At 50.6% G+C, this 17,887-nt stretch overlaps 1 protein-coding gene across 4 annotated transcripts in view; it reads right to left on the bottom strand.

The window, feature by feature from the left end:
- RPH3A (rabphilin 3A) overlaps window positions 1-17,887 on the bottom strand; it is a 121,506-nt gene that overhangs the window by 86,665 nt on the left and 16,954 nt on the right. The window contains exon 1 of one of the 4 annotated variants that reach the window (XM_081923240.1): window positions 6,530-6,621. The exons of 2 other annotated variants lie outside the window; for them this stretch is intronic. The gene's annotated coding sequence lies outside the window, so the exon portion shown is untranslated. Of the gene's footprint in view, window positions 1-6,529; window positions 6,622-17,887 lie in introns of those variants that run through there. One more of the 4 variants, XM_081923243.1, reaches the window with a different exon arrangement.

Below are 17,887 nucleotides of genomic sequence, written 5' to 3'. Positions count from 1 at the left end.
CTGGCTGATGCAACTCCGGCGGGTAAAGCCAAGACCGAGGGACCGCTTGGCTTTCTTTTCTCCCCCACGTTGAGGAAGCCTGAACGCAATCAATCTTCATTCAGGAAAAGAAGGGGGAACGACCAAAGAGGACTTGGCGAAAGGAGAATAAAAGCAAGGGGGAGAGATCTGCAGAGCCTCTCCCTTTGCATGTGCCAAGAAGATGAACCGAGGGGCAGGGAAGTCGGTCGGCATATTTCGGGGCCCGTTTCCCTGCGAGGAGATGGGCATAGGGCCAGGCGACCCTCCAGATGCCGATGGACTCTCAGGGATACTGACTGTTGGGAACTTCTGGTTCACGAGGTTGTTATATAATAGGTTTATGAGAAAATATGCAAGCTGTGGAGCAGGTAGGCACCCAGATGGGCAGCGCTGGGCTACTAAAGCAACTTCAGCTCCGCACAAAGCGATCTGCCAGGCTGGCTCTTTGCCACGCACCTGCAAAAACACAGAGGCATCTGCATTGCAGGGGGCCGGACTAGATGACCCTTGGAGTAGCTTTCAATTTTACAGTTCTATTATTCTTCAAGGTGGCGCTGTGGTCTAAACCACTGAGCCTAGAGCTTGCAAATCAGAAGGTCGGCGGTTCAAATCCCCGCGATGGGATGAGCTCCTGTTGCTCGGTCCCAGCTCCTGCCAACCTAGCAGTTTGAAAGCACGTCAAGTTCAAGTAGATAAATAGGTACCAATCTGGCGGGAAGCTAAACGGCGTTTCCGTGCACTGCTCTGGTTTCGCCAGAAGCGGCTTAGTCATGCTGGCCACATGACCCGGAAGCTGTCTGCGGACAAACGCAGGCTCCCTCGGCCAGTAAAGCGAGATGAGCACTGCAACCCCAGAGTCGTCCACGACTGGACCTAATGGTCAGGGGTCCCTTTACCTTTATTATTCTTCACTGGCTATGTTTAAAAGAGCTGAACGCCTTAACTGCAGCCTCCTGAACCCAACTGGGAGAGGGCTTGCAGGAGCCCCCAGTGAATCCCCTCTCCCCTCTGTCAGCTATTAACGCTGGACAGGTAATGTCCACACCTGTTATGACCTTATGGGCATAGCAGGATGAATTCAGATCAGCAGATAGACGGTCTTTGGGGGAGAGGTGGTTGCAGGCAAACACTGTGGTCCAACTCTCCCAAGAGTGGGGCAGTATTTTCAGCCTGAGGACTACATTTCCTTGTGGGGTAAAAAGGTAAAGGTAAAGGACCCCTAGACAAAAGTCCTGTCAAAGGTGGCTGTAGGGTTGCGGCGCTCATCTCGCTTTCAGGCCGAGGGAGCCGGCGTTTGTCCACAGACAGCTTTCCAGGTCAGGTGGCCAGCATGACTAAACCACTTCTGGCGCAACGGAACACCGTGTCGGAAGCCAGAGCGCATGGAAACGCCATTTCATTGGCTCCCAGTACGTTTCCGAGCACAATTCAAAGTGTTGGTGCTGACCTTTAAAGCCCTAAACGGCCTCGGTCCAGTATACCTGAAGGAGCATCTCCACCCCCATCGTTCAGCCCGGACACTGACCTCCAGCGCCAAGGGCCTTCTGGCGGTTCCCTTGCTACGAGAAGAGAGGTTACAGGGAACCAGGCAGGGGGCCTTCTCAGTAGCGGCGCCTGCCCTGTGGAACGCCCTCCCAGCAGATGTCAAGACAATAAACAACTATTTTACTTATAAAAGACAACTGAAGGCAGCCCTGTTTAGGGAAGTTTTTAAGGTCTGATGCTGTATTGTTTTTAATATTCAGTCGGAAGCCACCCAGAGTGGCTGGGAAGACCCAGCCAGATGGGCAGGGTATAAATAATAATAATAATAATAATAATAATAATAATAATAATTTATTTATTTATTTATTTATTTATTTATTTATTTTTAATTTATTTATTTACCTTCCCGCCACAGTGGTGCCTATTCATCAACTTGCACTGGATTGCTTTTGAACTGCTAGGTTGGCAGACGCTGGGTCAGAGCAACAGGAGCTCACCCCACCAAGTGGATTCGAAGTGCCGACTTTCCGACCAGCAAGCCCAAGGGCTGCCCTGCCCCACCCAGAGCACAAATGACCCCGCTCCCCGGCCCACTGTGTGTGCGCACACACACACACACACACATGCCCCGGGCACCAGCAACGGATGCTACGCCACTGCTCAAAGACTGCAGAAGAAAAATGAGCATCAGCTGCTCTTCCTCCAGTATGAGCTAGGCATGCAGGCATCAAACCCAAACCCTCTGCCTGCTTTGCTATCAATCTCTGCCCAGCATTTTCCCAGGAGCTGGGAACAACCTGCAGATTTTGCCAGTGCCAACACTCCTCTCAAACGGGTGGGGGAGGCCCTCCTTCATAAACAGCCCCCCTTCCTCCTCCTCCTCACACCCCAATTCTTAGTCATCATCTATTCCAGGCACAGGAGGTATCTCAAATTGGCTCTCAAAGATGCCCCACAGCTCCCAATTAGCAATTTAATAAGCCGTTGTCTGGTGCATCCATCTAAGCAAAAAAATGTATTTCGGAGAGCACAGAGGTTTCGAGGCCTATCAGCACACGGCATCTCGCTTTTAATGATGCTCCAGCTCCTCTATCAGAGCCGCGCATCCCAATTAAAACCATGCTCAACAAAGACCCCCTTGGCAGCGAGGGCAGCAGCGCAGGGCGGCATTTGCTGAGAACACAACGCCAAAATGGAAACAGCCGTCAATAAAAGCAGATCAACAGCACGGCAGGACCTGGGGTGCAATTGCCTTCTCCCATATTCTCAACTGGGCGTTGGCTCGCCGTGATTGCTCAGTACCCAAAGAAGGCACTCTGCACATGCTCCTGTCGACTGCTCCACACCGTTCTGCCTAAGCGTCTGCCCTTGCAAAGCCGCTGCTGTAGAGGTGAGCAGAAATAGATAAGAATGCCCAAAGAGCTTGCTTGCCAATGATCCACCTCGTCCAATCTTATCTTTGTCAACCTGGTAACCTCCAAATGTTTTGAACTCCCATCAGCCCTAACCAGCACAGGCTGGTGGGCACCTGTGACCTGGCAAAGAACATCAGAAGAGACAATGACCCATCCAGTCCAAATTCTGTTCTCACAGTGGTCAACCAGAAGAAGAAGAGTTTGGATTTGATATCCCACTTTATCACTACCCTAAGGAGTCCCAAAGCTGCTAAGAACCTCCTTTCCCTTCCTCCCCCACAACAAACACTCTGTGAGGTGAGTGGGGCTGAGAGACTTCAGAGAAGTGTGACTGGCTCAAGTTCACCCAGCAGCTGCATGTGGAGGAGCGGGGAAGCGAACCCGGTTCACCAGATTACGAGTCCACCGCTCTTAACCATTACACCACACTGGCTCGTGGGAAGCTCATGGGATGTCCGTGGGAAACTCGCAAGCAAGACCCAAGCGCAAGAGCACTCTCCCTTCCAGTGGATTACAGGAACTGGTTTTCAGAAGCACTCCTGCCTCTGAACAAGAAGGAGGAGGAAAGCCATCCTAGCTAGCAGCCATCAATAGCTTGGACTACTGCAATGTGCTCTACCTGGGGCTCCCTTTGAAGGTGACCCGAAAACTACAACTAAGCCAGAATGCGGCAACTAGACCGGTGACTGGGAGCAGCCGCCAAGACAAACATAACACTGGTCCTGAAAGACCTTCAATGGCTCCCAGTATGTTTCTGAGCACAAGTCAAAGTGTTGGTGCTGACCTTTAAAGCCCTAAACAGCCTCAGTCCTGTATACCAGAAGAAGCGTCTCCACCTCCATCATTCAGCCTGGACACTAAGGTCCAGCGCCGAGGGCCTTCTGGCGGTTCCCTCGCTGCAAGAAGTGAGGTTACAGGGAAACGGGCAGAGGGCCTTCTCGGTAATGGCACCCATCCTGCCCTCCCCTCAGATGTCAGGGAAATAAGCAACTACAGTATCTGACTTTTAGAAGACATCTGAAGGCAACCCTGTGTATGGAAGTTTTTCATGTTTGACTTTTTTACCGTGTTTATTATATTCTTTTGGGAGCCTCCCAGAGTGGCTGGGGAAACCCAGCCGGATGGGCAGGGTACAAATAAAATAATAATAATAATAATAATAATAATAATAATAATAATAATAATAATAATATTACTGCATGAAGGATTTCATTTTATCTTCCAATATTCAGCTTTACTGCTGAATTTAAGTGCTATGAGAGAGGAAGAAAACCATTTCCGCCACAATCAACTGGCCCTCTGGAAGACACTAGGCATACATTTAAAGAACGTCCCACGCGCATTTAAAGCACATGACTACTCCCAAAGAATCCTGGGAACTGTAGTTTGCTATGGGTGCTGGGAATTGTAGCTCTGTAAGCTACACCTTCCAGCTTCCAGTTGAATTTATGGTGCGGATCTGCCCATAGGTAAATGTTTCAGAGGGAAAGGAGTATGTTGCCCAACTTAGAGGCAAGTTCAATGTGTCAGGATAAAGTACGAGCCCCAAGACCTGTTTTGTGCTCCTGTTGCTCTCTTCCTGCAAACACAGAAGATGGCAGGCCTGGAGTGGAAAGCCAGTGGTGGTGTGGTGTTTAGAGTGTCCGTCTAAGGCCCGGGAGATCAGGGTTCGAATCCCCACTCAGCCATGAAACTCCCTGCAATTAACGCTCGCGACTGCTTTGCACTGGTGTTTGCTTTAGGGAAAGAGGTCGCTTTGCTAACAATTTCATGGCATCGCTTGAGTTTGATTTCCTGAACAGGTGTCTTCTTGTTCCAGTGCAGCACAAAGAGCTGGAAGGGACTTAAAGGGTCATCCAGTCCAACCCCCTGCAATGAACGAATCGCAGCTAAAGAACCCCTGTGTTCCTCTTCTGAATGCAATGTAATCTGGGAGAAGGAGGGGCTGGGGTTAAACCCCTCCCTTCTGCACCATGAAGTCAATAGCAACCAAAGGACTGGCATCACCTCCAGTCTGTTCCCAAGGTCCAAGGATGTGTTCATGGAGTCCTCCTAAATGTGGCCCTCAAGGCCTCTTTCTCTGGCCCCTGGGCCACGACCCTTCCGCAAACCACACCCCCTTCCCTTCCCTGCCCCTGTCACGGGCTGCCCTCAAGTGTTTGTGCCTGGCTGGAAGGTGTCCCTGAACTGCTGTTTTGCCTCTCTCTTGCCCAGATGGAAGACACGAGAAATCCCAGGGGAAGCTTAGTGCACAAAGGGAAGAGTTGTACCTGATGCTCCACCGGGTCTTGCGTCTGGCCCCACCGACTGCAGGCGTTTGTCATTATTTTGCACTTACGTATTTCTATCCTGCCTTTCTGCCAAGCCAGGATTCAAGGTGGCTTACAAAGTTTAAAAGCATTATTGCAAAATATGCATTGTTATATATATATATCTATATGTAATAAAAACACAATACAGTCGTACCTTGGATCCCAAGCAACTTGGTACTTGTACGTTTTGGCTCCTGAACACTGCAAACCCGGAAGTGATTCTTCCGGTTTGCGAACGTTCTTTTGGAAGCCAAACATCCGACGGGAGCTTCCTGCAGCCAATCAGAAGCCGTGCTTTGGTTTCTGAACGTTTTGGAAGTCGAACGGATTCCGTTCGACTTCCAAGGTACAACTGTACATTTGGAACCAGCGGCTAAAGTGCAGTTTGCCCTGACAACAGCCCAGCCGTCTGCACTGTCTGCTTCTCAGTTTCCAAAGGCCTGTCGGAGCACAAAAGGTCTCAGCGTTAGGCAGATGGATAACAAGGAGGGAGCCGGTCTGCCCTCTCCTGGGAGCAAATCCCAGATTTGGGAGCAGCCACAGAGAAGGCTCTCTCGCGTGTCACCACCAGCCATGCCTCTGATGTTGATGGGACAGAAGGAAGGTGTTCACCCAAGATCTTAGCACCCAAGCAGGTTTGTAGATTCATGCCTTGGGTTACAGACGCTTCAGTTTCTGTGTTTTCGAGTTACAGACACGCCGAAACCCGGAAGTACCAGAATGGGTTGCTTCTGGGTTTTGGCGCTCGCGCATGCGCAGAAACACTAAATCGCACTTTGCGCATGTGCAGAAGTGCCAAATTGCAACCCACTCGTGCACAGACGTGGTACTGCTGGTTGCAGCGCTGTGGATTGTGAACGTGCCTCCCGCAAGGATCACGTTCGCAACCCAAGCGTCCACTGTATAAGGAAATGCCTGGGCCCCAGCCTGGCCACTGTCCCTGGGAAAGTTCCCACATCAGGGAATGTGGCCCTTCGTCCAAAAGAGGCTCCCTGCCCTAGAGCCTGCGGGAGTGGGGTCCTTTCCCTCTTTCCTGGGAGCCAACCACACCCTGGGCAAACCCCAGTTACACTGCAACAGCAGATTCCAAGAAGCTGAGGCACTTCACGCGATTCCTGAACGGCTGCCCAGCCTCCCTTCTGCTGCGGCAGAAGGCGTCTCGGAGCTGCGCTCTGCTCACAGAAGGGAGAGGCAAAATTAAATGAAAACAGCGCAGGAGCTTTTCAATGAAACACAGCCTTCTTTCCTCCTCCTCCTCCTCCCCCCCCCCCACCTCAAAGCTCATTCACAACTCACGTTCCATTCTTGAGAATGAGGAATCCAGTGTGTTCCTGTTCCAGTTCGTTGTTGCCGAGAGAGCGTAAGGGAGCCGCCTCTGCTGCAATGTGAATTTCCTCCTGCTTGGTGCAGACATCTGCAGGGTGGCGAGCAAATTCGCCAGGCGTGCCCACCCCCAGAAAGAAAAGGGGGGAAAACCCTGCGATTGGCAACGGCTGCAGAGGAGAAGCAAAGCACAGCTCCCCGGCAGGTAGATCGCAAGTCGCTCAAAAAGAGCAGCTCCAACTCCTACCCCAGCCATCATTGCAGGCACTGGGAACACTGGGCATCACAGCCTTTTTGTGCTGGCCCCGGGGGGAAGGTTACCATTGGCGTAGTCAAAGTCCGGTCCTGGGTCACTTGCCTGGAAACAGTTCACAAGGAGCGGGGCGAAGTCTGAAGCAGGAAGCCGGGCGGGGACAGGAACACTGGAGGCTCAGGTCTGGGTCCGGGCAGGAACAGGTACTCAACAACGACGTTGCTCCTGCAACCTGGGACCGGGCTGACTGGCCTTTATCTTCTCTGAGGCCAGGGGCGGTCCCGGCCCCCAGGAGACCCGCCTCTCCTGGCCTTAAGGCGAGCACTCCTCCTGGGAGAAACCAGTTCCCTTCGCCTCTCTGCCCTGAGCCTCTGCAGTTCAGGAGAGGCCGAAGGGTTACTGGGCCCAGGGGGAGACTCACCTGTAGGCACTGAGTCCTCAACCACCTCCAGAGCCAGAGTGGATTCACCTGGTGCCTGCTCCTGAGGATCCGGCACAGGTGCAGGCACTTCAGAATCAAGGCCCTGCCCCAGTTCAGCCGGCCCTGGAGGCGGGGACTCCTGTGCAGGCTGGGATTCCTCCGGTTCAGCCTCTGAATCGGATTCCCAGGCCATCACAGCTTTCCTGCAACCCCCTGCATGGAGGAGAGGTCTAGCGATGGCTACTACTAGCCTCTGCCTTCCACAGTTGGATGCAACAGTGCTTCTGAATCCCAGTTGTGGAAGCCACAGGAAGGGCTTGTGTTCAAATCTTGCTTGCTGGTTTCCCACAAGCATCTGGGTGGCCGCTAGGATGCTGGACTAGATGGGCCACTGGCTGACCCAGCAGGCTCTTCTTCTGTTCTCCCTTATGCCTGGAATCGGGACGCAGGTGGCGCTGTGGGTTAAACCACTGAGCCTAGCGATTGCCGATCAGAAGGTCGGCGGTTCGCCACGGGGTGAGCTCCCGTTGCTCAGCCCCTGCTCCTGCCCACCTAGCAGTTCGAAAGCACGCCAAAGTGCAAGTAGATAAATAGGTACCGCTCCGGCGGGAAGGTAAAGAGTGTTTCCGTGCGCTGCTCTGGTTCGCCAGAAGCGGCTTAGTCATGCTGCCCACATGATCCGGAAGCTGTACGCCGGCTCCCTTGGCCAATAAAGCGAGATGAGCGCCACAACCCCAGAGTCAGTCACGACTGGACCTAATGGTCAGGGGTCCCTTTACCTTTACCTGGAATCCTACCCCAGAATACCTCTGCCCACTTCCACCCCATCCATTCCTATAAGCACCTCATTGTTGGCATCTGTCTGCCTCAAGAGACAATTGGGTGCTTCACTTCCAGGGGTGAATTAAGTCAGTGGAACTTAATTCATTCTGGAGGTCCGTTCTTAACCTGAAACTGTTCTCAACCTGAAACACCACTTTAGCTAATGGGGCCTCCCGCCGCCGCCGCGCAATTTCTGTTCTCATCCTGAAGCAAAGTTCTTAACCCGAGGTACTATTTCTGGGTTAGCGGAGTCTGTAACCTGAAGCATCTGTAACCCGAGGTACCACTGTACTGCATCAGCAGCACCAAAATGGCAAGTTTGGACTGGGTGGGCAGCCTGGTCAGTCAAAGCTGCTCCTACCGTGTGGCCGCTGTCGCATGCTGGCAGCTTCTAGCAGCCACAGGGGAGAGCTGAGTGCGAGGTGGGGACAAGAGATGGACAAAGTACCCCAGAAGGAGCATTACATATCCCCTAGCAGAAGGTGAAAAAGCCCCTAGACAAAAGTCCAGTCAAAGTCAACTATGGGGTTGCAGCACTCATCTCGCTTTCAGGCCGAGGGAGCCGGCGTTTGTCCACAGACAGCTTTCCAGGTCATGTGGCCAGCAGGACTCAACCGCTTCTGGCGCAACGGGACACCGTGACGGAAACCAGAGCGCACGGAAACGCCGTTTGCCTTCCCACTGCATTGGTACCTGCTTTTCTACTTTCACTGGTGTGCTTTCGAAATGCTAGGTTGGCAGGAGCTGGGACAGAGCAATGGGAGCTCCCTCCGTTGTGGGGATTCAAACCGCCGACCTTATGATCGCCAAGCCCAAGAGGCTCAGTGGTTTAGATCACAGCGCCACCCGCGTCTCTCGTCCCCCAGCAGAGGTACTACCCCATCCCTAGTACGCCATACTCTACAAGCACCAGTCATTACCAAACTTCAGTCTACTAAAATCTTCCTAGCAGCCCCTTATGAATGGGATTCCCTCTGCAGACCACCTCAGAGAAGAGTGGGGTCCAGGGCAATCCCTCACAGTTCAGGTGACCTCGTCTCTAGTGATCCTGCAGAAGAGCAGAAGGAGGGGGACAAGAAAGCTCTCTCCAGGAGGCCTTGTTCTGTAGGCTTTCTGCTGCCTGTCTCTGGACCTGAACCCCCTGCTTTTCTCTCTCTCCCCGTCCCTACCACCCAAATTTGGGGCTTTCTGACACTTTACACCAGGGGTAGGCAAACTAAGGCCCAGGGGCCGGATCCGGCCCAATCGCCTTCTCAGTCCAGCCCAAGGGCGATCCAGGAATCAGCGTGTTTTTACATGAGTAGAATGTGTCTTTTTACTTAAAATGCATCTCTGGGTGATTTGTGGGGCCTGCCTGGTGTTTTTACATGTGTAGAATGTGTCATTTTATTGAAAATGCATCTCTGGGTTATTTGTGGGGCATAGGAATTCATTCATTATTTTTTTTTCCAAAATATAGTCTAGGCCCCCACAAGGTCTGAGGGACAGTGGACCGGCCCCCTGCTGCAAAAGTTTGCTGACCCCCCCCCCTGCTTTACGCTATGCTGGAAGAAGAAGGCACCCACTCACCCCAGCACCCAGGAAATTAAGCCTGAGAGATGCAGGACATTGACATTATCCGCGAGGCAACCTCTTTCCCTAAAGCAAACATCATCACAGAGGAGCCGTGAGCATTAATTACAGGGGAAACAGAGCAGCTCTCAAAGTACCTGTGTACACAGGTAGATAGGAAGGTAAACAAACAGATGTGGAAAGGAAGAGGTAGATCTAGAACAGGAGGGAGGGGGCCACTTTATCCAGGATAGCTAGACTCTTTTGCAATGGGGAGGGGGGGTCTCAGAATGTGCTCCACGACAGCAGCAATGCAGCATTTTGGGGAATGCCCTCCTGACAATCTCATCTAAGCTCTCCAGTGCACAGTTCCTGGAAAATGTGTCTCTGTGGACCTTGAGTCCTGCAGGGTGTTTTGGGCACCCACTGCACCGAGAAAGCAGTGGGTGCAGGGCAGCTGGGGGGGTGGGACGGGACTCACTAGGGATCAGCCTTAAGGTCTTCAAAATGTCCTAAGGCTGGAGGAGAAAGGAAGCAATGGCTGCAGTTTTAAAATAGCGCTTTGCCCACCCTTCTCAGGCCCCCCAGCTGGGGAAACAATTAAAAATCATTTTTTTTAAGTGAGAGCTGGACCATAAAGAAGGCTGATCGCCAAAGAATTGATGCTTTTGAATTATGGTGCTGGAGGAGACTCTTGAGAGGCCCATGGACTGCAAGAAGATCAAACCTCTCCATTCTGAAGGAAATCAGCCCTAAGTGCTCACTGGAAGGACAGATCCTGAAGCTGAGGCTCCAATACTTTGGCCACCTCATGAGAAGAGAAGACTCCCTGGAAAAGACCCTGATGTTGGGAAAGATGGAGGGCACAAGGAGAAGGGGACGACAGAGGACGAGATGGTTGGACAGTGTTCTTGAAGCTATCAGCATGAGTTTGACCAAACTGCGGGAGGCAGTGGAAGACAGGAGTGCCTGGCGTGCTCTGGTCCAGGGGGTCACAAAGAGTCGGACACTACTAAATGACTCAACAACAACAAATACATCCAAATGGCAAGCAGTATAGTAAGCCTAAAAATCCATCACAGATGATGAGGCCATCACAAACACCTTTCCAAAGCCAGGATGAAGACCTTATAAATCAGCTCCTCCTGCCCCCCCCCAAAACACACTAAAAAGATAGAGAACTTCATAAGCAGCACTCTAGTAGACAGAGATAGTGATGTTATAAGATTAAAAGGTCTCAAATATATAAATTAAACGTCCATAAATTTACAAGGCAAACACATACCTAAGTATGTAAATAATACAGGAAAACCATCCTGAAACCATTCTGAGTCTCCCAATTTTGCCATTTCGGCATAGTCCCTCATCTTCATCAGTTATTCTTCTCACAGAAATAAGGTGGGTCGTGAAAATGGACACCTCAGGTGTCAAGAGCCAGGGTGAAGAGATGTCTCTTCATCAACTTCTGAAAGCTGTGCACTGAAAGCACCAGACACACCTCTGTGGGAAGCGAGTTTCAAGGCTCAGGGGCCACCACAGGTTTCCAGGTGGGAGTTGATCATAGTGACGGTTTGTCAAACATGCCATCCTCTTAGCATGTTTCTCCTTTTCGTCCTGGGTTCAAGCATCTTCAATTGGAGTCCTCGCAGGCCAGTGTTACCCAGTTGTCAGGGTTTATACTACATTTTTTTTTTAGATTTGCCTTGAGAGAGTCTTTAAACCTCTTTTGTTGACCACCAGCATTACACTTTCCATTTTTAAGTTCAGAATGGAGTAGTTGCTTTGGAAGACGATAATCAGGCATCTAAACAACATGACCAGTCCAACGAAGTTGAACAGTTTTGATGGCACATATATATATATAGTGGTATGGGACACGGATGGCGCTGTGGGTTAAACCACAGAGCCTAGGACATGCTGATCAGAAGGTCGGCGGTTCAAATCTCCGCGACGGGGTGAGCTCCCGTTGCTCGGTCCCTGCTCCTGCCAACCTAGCAGTTCAAAAGTACCTCAAAGTGCAGGTAGATAAATAGGTACCACTCTGGCAGGAAGGTAAACAGCGTTTCCGTGCACTACTCTGGTTCACCAGAAGTGGCTTAGTCATGTTGGCCACATGACCTGGAAGCTGTACGCCAGCTCCCTCGGCCAATAAAGCGAGATGAGCGCCGCAACCCCGGAGTCAGCCATGACTGGACCTAATGGTCAGGGGTCCCTTTACCCTTACCTTATATACAGTGGTACCTCTGGTTACGTACTTAATTCGTTCTGGAGGTCCGTTCTTAACCTGAAACTGTTCTTAACCTGAGGTACCACTTTAGCTAATGGGGCCTCCCGCTGCCACCACATCGCCGCTGCGCGATTTCTGTTCTCATCCTGAAGCAAAGTTCTTAACCCGAGGCACCTCATGAGAAGAGAAGACTCCCTGGAAAAGACCCTGATGTTGGGAAAGATGGAGGGCACAAGGAGAAGGGGACGACAGAGGACGAGATGGTTGGACAGGGTTCTCGAAGCTACCAGCATGAGTTTGACCAAACTGCGGGAGGCAGGGGAAGACAGGATTGCCGGGCGTGCTCTGGTCCAGGGGGTCACAGAGAGTCGGGCACGACTAAACGACTAAACAACAACAACTGTTACATCAAGAATGGCTTACATAGAGACATGCCAGGCGCACACATAATCTCTCTCCAGCATTTATATTTATGCCACAGAACGCAAACAAAGTCCTTGGCATTAGCAATTGAACCAAATTATTTATCTGTTATCCTCTTAATAGCAGGTGCAGATTGTTCCTCTCCTCGCTGGAGAATTATGTCCTTATTTTGTTATGATGATTAAACCAGGAAAAAAATCCCATTGTAGGGGAAATTCATCACAGAAGAGCCCCCCCCCTTTCTTTTTTTTCTCAGACGGCACGACAGCAGCAGAGTTCAGAAAGAGAGAAAATAAACATTCTGCTGCTCCATATGCTTTGGATTTCTGAAAATGGCAAAGCAAAGCAAGGAGAAAATTCATGCCTGGGGTACAACTAAAGGAGTACTACCTGTGCAAGAAGAACGGCCATAGATCAGTGGCAGAGCTCCTGCTTGGATGCAGAAGGTCCCAAGTTCCAGTCTTGGTGTCTCCAGGTGGGGTTGGGAGAGACTCCCTGGCGGAAGCCCTGGAGACCCACTGCTGCCTGTCAGTGTAGACAGAAGGAGCTAGACCAGTGTTTCCCAAGCTTGGATCTCCAGCTGTTTTGGGACTACAACTCCCATCATCCCTAGCTAGCAATTCCCATTGTAGGGCCATAAGAACCCCCCCCCCCGAAAGGCCTTTCTGAGAAAGGAGAGGTCCGTCAGGAGAACACGGCTGGCATTGATGGAACAGGCTCAAATGTTTCTTATTGAAGGTTGTAAAGAGATAAGCAAACTCAAAAATGCACATGGCCGTGGTGTTATGGGGGGGGCATGGCAGGGAGGGGGGAGATTGCAGGAAGGAGGGAGGCCAAGACCTTACATGGTAATAGGAACTTACTATAACTTTCGATTTCCCAGAAATCAGGTGGTTTACAAGAAATCAGGTGGTATTGTATTCTGTAAATGTATAAGAAGCTGGCTCGCTCAGAATTCGGGGGGCAGACTTCGGGCAAACGCTTGTCTGTACCATTTTTGTCATGACAAAATAAACGATTTTGTTACTGCTGTCATTTTGACTCTTTGAAGCAACTCCCTGATTGCTCCAGTGGCGTAGCGTGTGGGGTGCAGAGGGGGCCGGCCGCACCGGGCACAACATCTGTGGGGGGCGCACTCGCCGCCTCCGGAGTCGCCGAAGAGCCTCGGGTGCAGGCTGTAGCAGAGCCCCATGTCTCGCGGAACCGACGAGCTGTGCGCGCGTCCGGGATGAAGGCGTCCGGCAGGCAGCGGCTCTCAGCGCTCGCCATGGTCCCCGCACGTCAGGGCCGCAGAGGGCGCACCAGGCAGCCCCTCCTCACAGCCCAGCTGCCGCCGCTGCTGCTGCAGCTGCTGGGCCATGTTGCATTTTCCTCGCCTCTCTGCCCTCCTCCTCCGGGCAAGCGGCGTCGTTTGGGCAGCAGCGCCAGCGGCAACTCGCCTCAGATCACCTGACACGGACCCGCTGCCGCCACCATGGCTACCTTACCGTAAATACCCCAGCCCAGGCAGCAGCAAGAAGAAGCTGGCAGCGGCGGCAGGTTAGGGGTTAGGGGGTGCAAATTACTTGCCTTGCCCCGGGTTAGGGGGCGCAAATTACTTGCCTTGCCCCGGGTGCTGACAACCCATGCTACGCCGCTGGATTGCTCCGAGGATCCCAGGAAAAACAAAACAAAGGAAGGGTCCTTCACCATCATCAGAGGTCCTGCTCCTTAGTAGAGCATTCTTTGCCAACCTGCTGCCCTTCTGATTTTTTTGGCCTACAACTTCCATCAGCCCCAGAATGACAGGGCAATGCCGGTTGGGGCATATGGGTCTCCAGCAGAGAAGGGTCTTCTTCCTCCTGGTACCTTGATCCATGTGTGAAGTGGGTTCTTGGCCTTAGAGGTAGGCTCCTTTTTTTGATCCACTCACACGTCAGGAAGTCCTAGGTGTTCATAGAGGAATGGGGCAAAACATGCCCCCTGAATTTCAGTGGATCCAGTGTGTGGTGCAAGGGGAAGCCCCCCCCAAAAAAAACCTCCACTCATTCCCAAACTGCAGCCTCTACAATTTGTCCCTCCATGTTCATCATCATCATCATCATCATTCCATAGCATGGCTGTTGAGGACGCAAGACAGAGCCTTCTCTGTGGCTGCTCCCATTCTGTGGAATTCCCTCCTAAGGCTGGCTCCCTCTTTGCTATCCTTAGGCTGGCAAGCTGGGAGCTTCCTTCTTCAGACAGGCCTTTGGAAACTGAAGGTCAGAAAATGCTAAGCAGTGGACCGCAGTCAAAGACCTTTCCCCTGGAAGCTGCCCAGTAGATCATGGGAATCACTGAATTTTCACTTATTTATTTATCTTGCTAGTTCTAAATGCGTTCTGATGCATTTTCACTATTGTTTTTAACTTTTTTTTTGCTTTGCATTTTACGACGCTTTTAAATGTTGGAAGCAGCTTTGAATCCCATCTAGGGACAAAGGTGGGATATAAATCTATAAAATAAATCACGTTCTCCACCTTCCTCTCTCCGTTCCCGACAACAAGCCCTTAACAAGGGTAGAGGAGACCCATGAAAGATACCCAGTTCTCATATTAGTACTGTATTGCCTCTTCTACTATTGCTACTATGATTAGCAGCAGTGCAATGCGGTTCTTTGCAAAGGAAAGCAAGCGAGAGAGGTCTCTGCCTAGAGGAGCTTAAAAGCTACCGTATTTTTTGCTCCATAAGACGCACTTTTTTCCTCCTAAAAAGTAAGGGGAAATGTCTGTGCTTCTTATAGAGCGAATGTGTGGTTGGTCGCTGGATCCCTTTCCGGCCCTGGCTCCTATAAAAACACAATTTTTCCCCTTTGCTCAACAACTGTGAGCTGATCCTCAAAGAACAGGGCTTTCCCCCTTCCTCCTCTAAAAACTAGGTGTGTCTTATGGAGCGAAAGATTCGATAAATCTCAATTAAGGGGGAGGAAACTTGACGGGAAGGGAAACCGAGCCAATGTCACAGAAAAGACCTCTTATATGCACTTATATGTCCCTTAGCTCTCAAGGCCTCCAGGCTTTTGGTATTTTTTGAGAGGGATGAAAGCACATAGTCCAAACCTTTTGGTGGATTAAAGTGCTCCGACACCTTAGCACGAAAAAAAAACATGTTTAAAAGCGGGGCGGTGAGTTGCTATCTGCATTTGGAACAGGATGGGGAAATGAATGGGAAAGTTTGGGGTGAATGCATGATGAACACCCCGTACGCATATCAGGATGAATTCTCATTGTTGTAACAGCCCCGCAAAAAAATCCAAACAAACGCTGGAGAATCTATGCACTGAGTGAGCTTTCTGCAAGAAAATCAGGGTGAATGCTGAATAAACAGGTCACCTGCAGGGGCTCTTCATTTCAGCAGGGAAGCGGGCAGATCATCTCAGGAATTACGCAGGACAAATGTCCCTTTACTGTTCCCCACGCTCATCCTGGTGTGGTTTTTGCTTAGTAAAAACTCCCTGGAACTTGTCACATCACAGCTGCTGACTGTGTGTTGGGCAGGGGTGTTTAAATAGCATTCTTTAATGGTGCATTTTAATTACGGTGTATTTCAATAGTGTTGTGCAAGCGGTTTCTATATTTTGTAAACTACTTAGATGCCTATTTCGGCATTAAGCAGCAGTGCTTTTTTCTTTAAAAAGAAATGTTTTGGGGTACTCTCATTTTGATGCAAGAAAACCACCATTTTATAGTTCAAATCGGGGGAAATCAATACAGTAAATGGACAAAAGTACAAAGATTCACAATAGGTTTAGGGGTGTGCGTACCCCCAGAAAAAGCACTTTTAAGCAGTACTGTATATTGTTATTATTGTTCTTGTTATTAGCTAGATCAGGGGGTCATAAGCTTCTTTAGGAAGCTCACAAAAACCAGGCATGGAAGCAACAGTCCTCCCTCGTTTAGTCTCCAGCACTATCAATTTGGTGGTTGTGGTTGTTGTTTAGTCGTGTCCGACTCTTCGTGACCCCCTGGACCAGAGCACACCAGGCACTCCTGTCTTCCACTGCCTCCCGCAGTTTGGTCAAACTCATGCTGGTAGCTTCGAGAACACTGTCCAACCATCTCGTCCTCTGTCGTCCCCTTCTCCTTCTGCCCTCCATCTTTCCCAACATCAGGGACTTTTCCAGGGAGTCTTCTCTTCTCATGAGGTGGCCAAAGTATTGGAGCCTCAGCTTCACCATCTGTCCTTCCAGTGAGCACTTAGGGCTGATTTCCTTCAGAATGGAGAGGTTTGTTCTTCTTGCAGTCCATGGGACTCTCAAGAGTCTCCTCCAGCCCCAGAATTCAAAAGCATCAATTCTCAGTGATCAGCCTTCTTTATGGTCCAGCTCTCACTTCCATACATCACTACTGGAAGTTACCAGTTTAAACAGGGACATGGAAAGCTGCCTTCGACTGAGTCAGACCACTGAGTTCATTTAGGTCAGTGTTGTCTGCACTGGCCAGCAGCAGCTCTCCGGACTCTTGAACAGGAGTCAGGAGTTCAGAATGTGGCCTTCTGCATGCAGATCATAAGTTCTGCCAGTAAGCTGTAGCCCTTCCTTCCTGTGGTCCCAATCCGAAATGCAGGAAGCTCATTCGCAAACGGTGGCAGACCCTCCAAGTTTCTCTATTTTCCAGGGACAGCCCCAGATTTACAGAAGCCATCCCGGTTTCCGATTCGATCCCAGAATGTCCCACTTTAACTTAAAGGTAAAGGGACCCCTGACCATTAGGTCCAGTCGTGGCCGACTCTGAGGTTGCGGCGCTCATCTCGCTTTATTGGCCGAGGGAGCCAACTTTCTGATTGGCAAGTCCTAGGCTCTCTGGTTTAACCCACAGCGCCACTTAGGATGTCCCTATTTTCATCAGAGAAATGTTGGAGGGTATGGAACTATGTGACACACACACACACACCCCAGCCAAGGAGATAAGTACGCTATCTAGACAACCTTTAGAAGACATCTGAAGGCTGCCCTGTATGGGGAAGTTTTTTTAAAATGTTTTGTTATGTTTTTATATATGTTGAACACTGCCCAAAGCGGCTAGGGCAACCCAGTCAGAAGGGTTGAGAATAATAATAATAATAATAATAATAATAATAATAATAATAATAATACAGTGGTACCTCGGGTTACATATGCTTCAGGTTACATACGCTTCAGGTTACAGACTCCGCTAACCCAGATATATTACCTCAGGTTAAGAACTTTGCTTCAGGATGAGAACAGAAATCGTGCTCCGGCAGCGCAGCGGCAGCGGGAGGCCCCATTAGCTAAAGTGGTGCTTCAGGTTAAGAACAGTTTCAGGTTAAGAAGAGACCTCCAGAACGAATTAAGTTCTTAACCCGAGGTGCCACTGTAACGACATTCCTATATTCATCAGAGAAATGTTGGCGTGTATGCAGTGGTGACACCAGAAAAACATTTGGAGGAGGGCACAGAAGGGACAAGTATGTGGGCAAGTTGTGTTCCACATGTGAATATAGATCTCTGAAGTGTCCATTAATGACAGGTGTCCATCGATGGAGGGGGGGCGAGCTCCTTTGGGGGGGACACCTTGCCCCCCTCCTCTAGTGCCACCCATGGCCACAAATCTCCAATCATGTGGCCTGGCCTGCAGTCCATCTTGCAGCCTCAGA

This window comes from Podarcis melisellensis (assembly GCF_964234715.1).
Source record: "Podarcis melisellensis genome assembly, chromosome: 8".
NCBI lineage: Eukaryota > Metazoa > Chordata > Lepidosauria > Squamata > Lacertidae > Podarcis > Podarcis melisellensis.
Note: the sequence above shows the minus strand (reverse complement) of the source record. Positions and strands in the feature narration are given on the sequence as shown.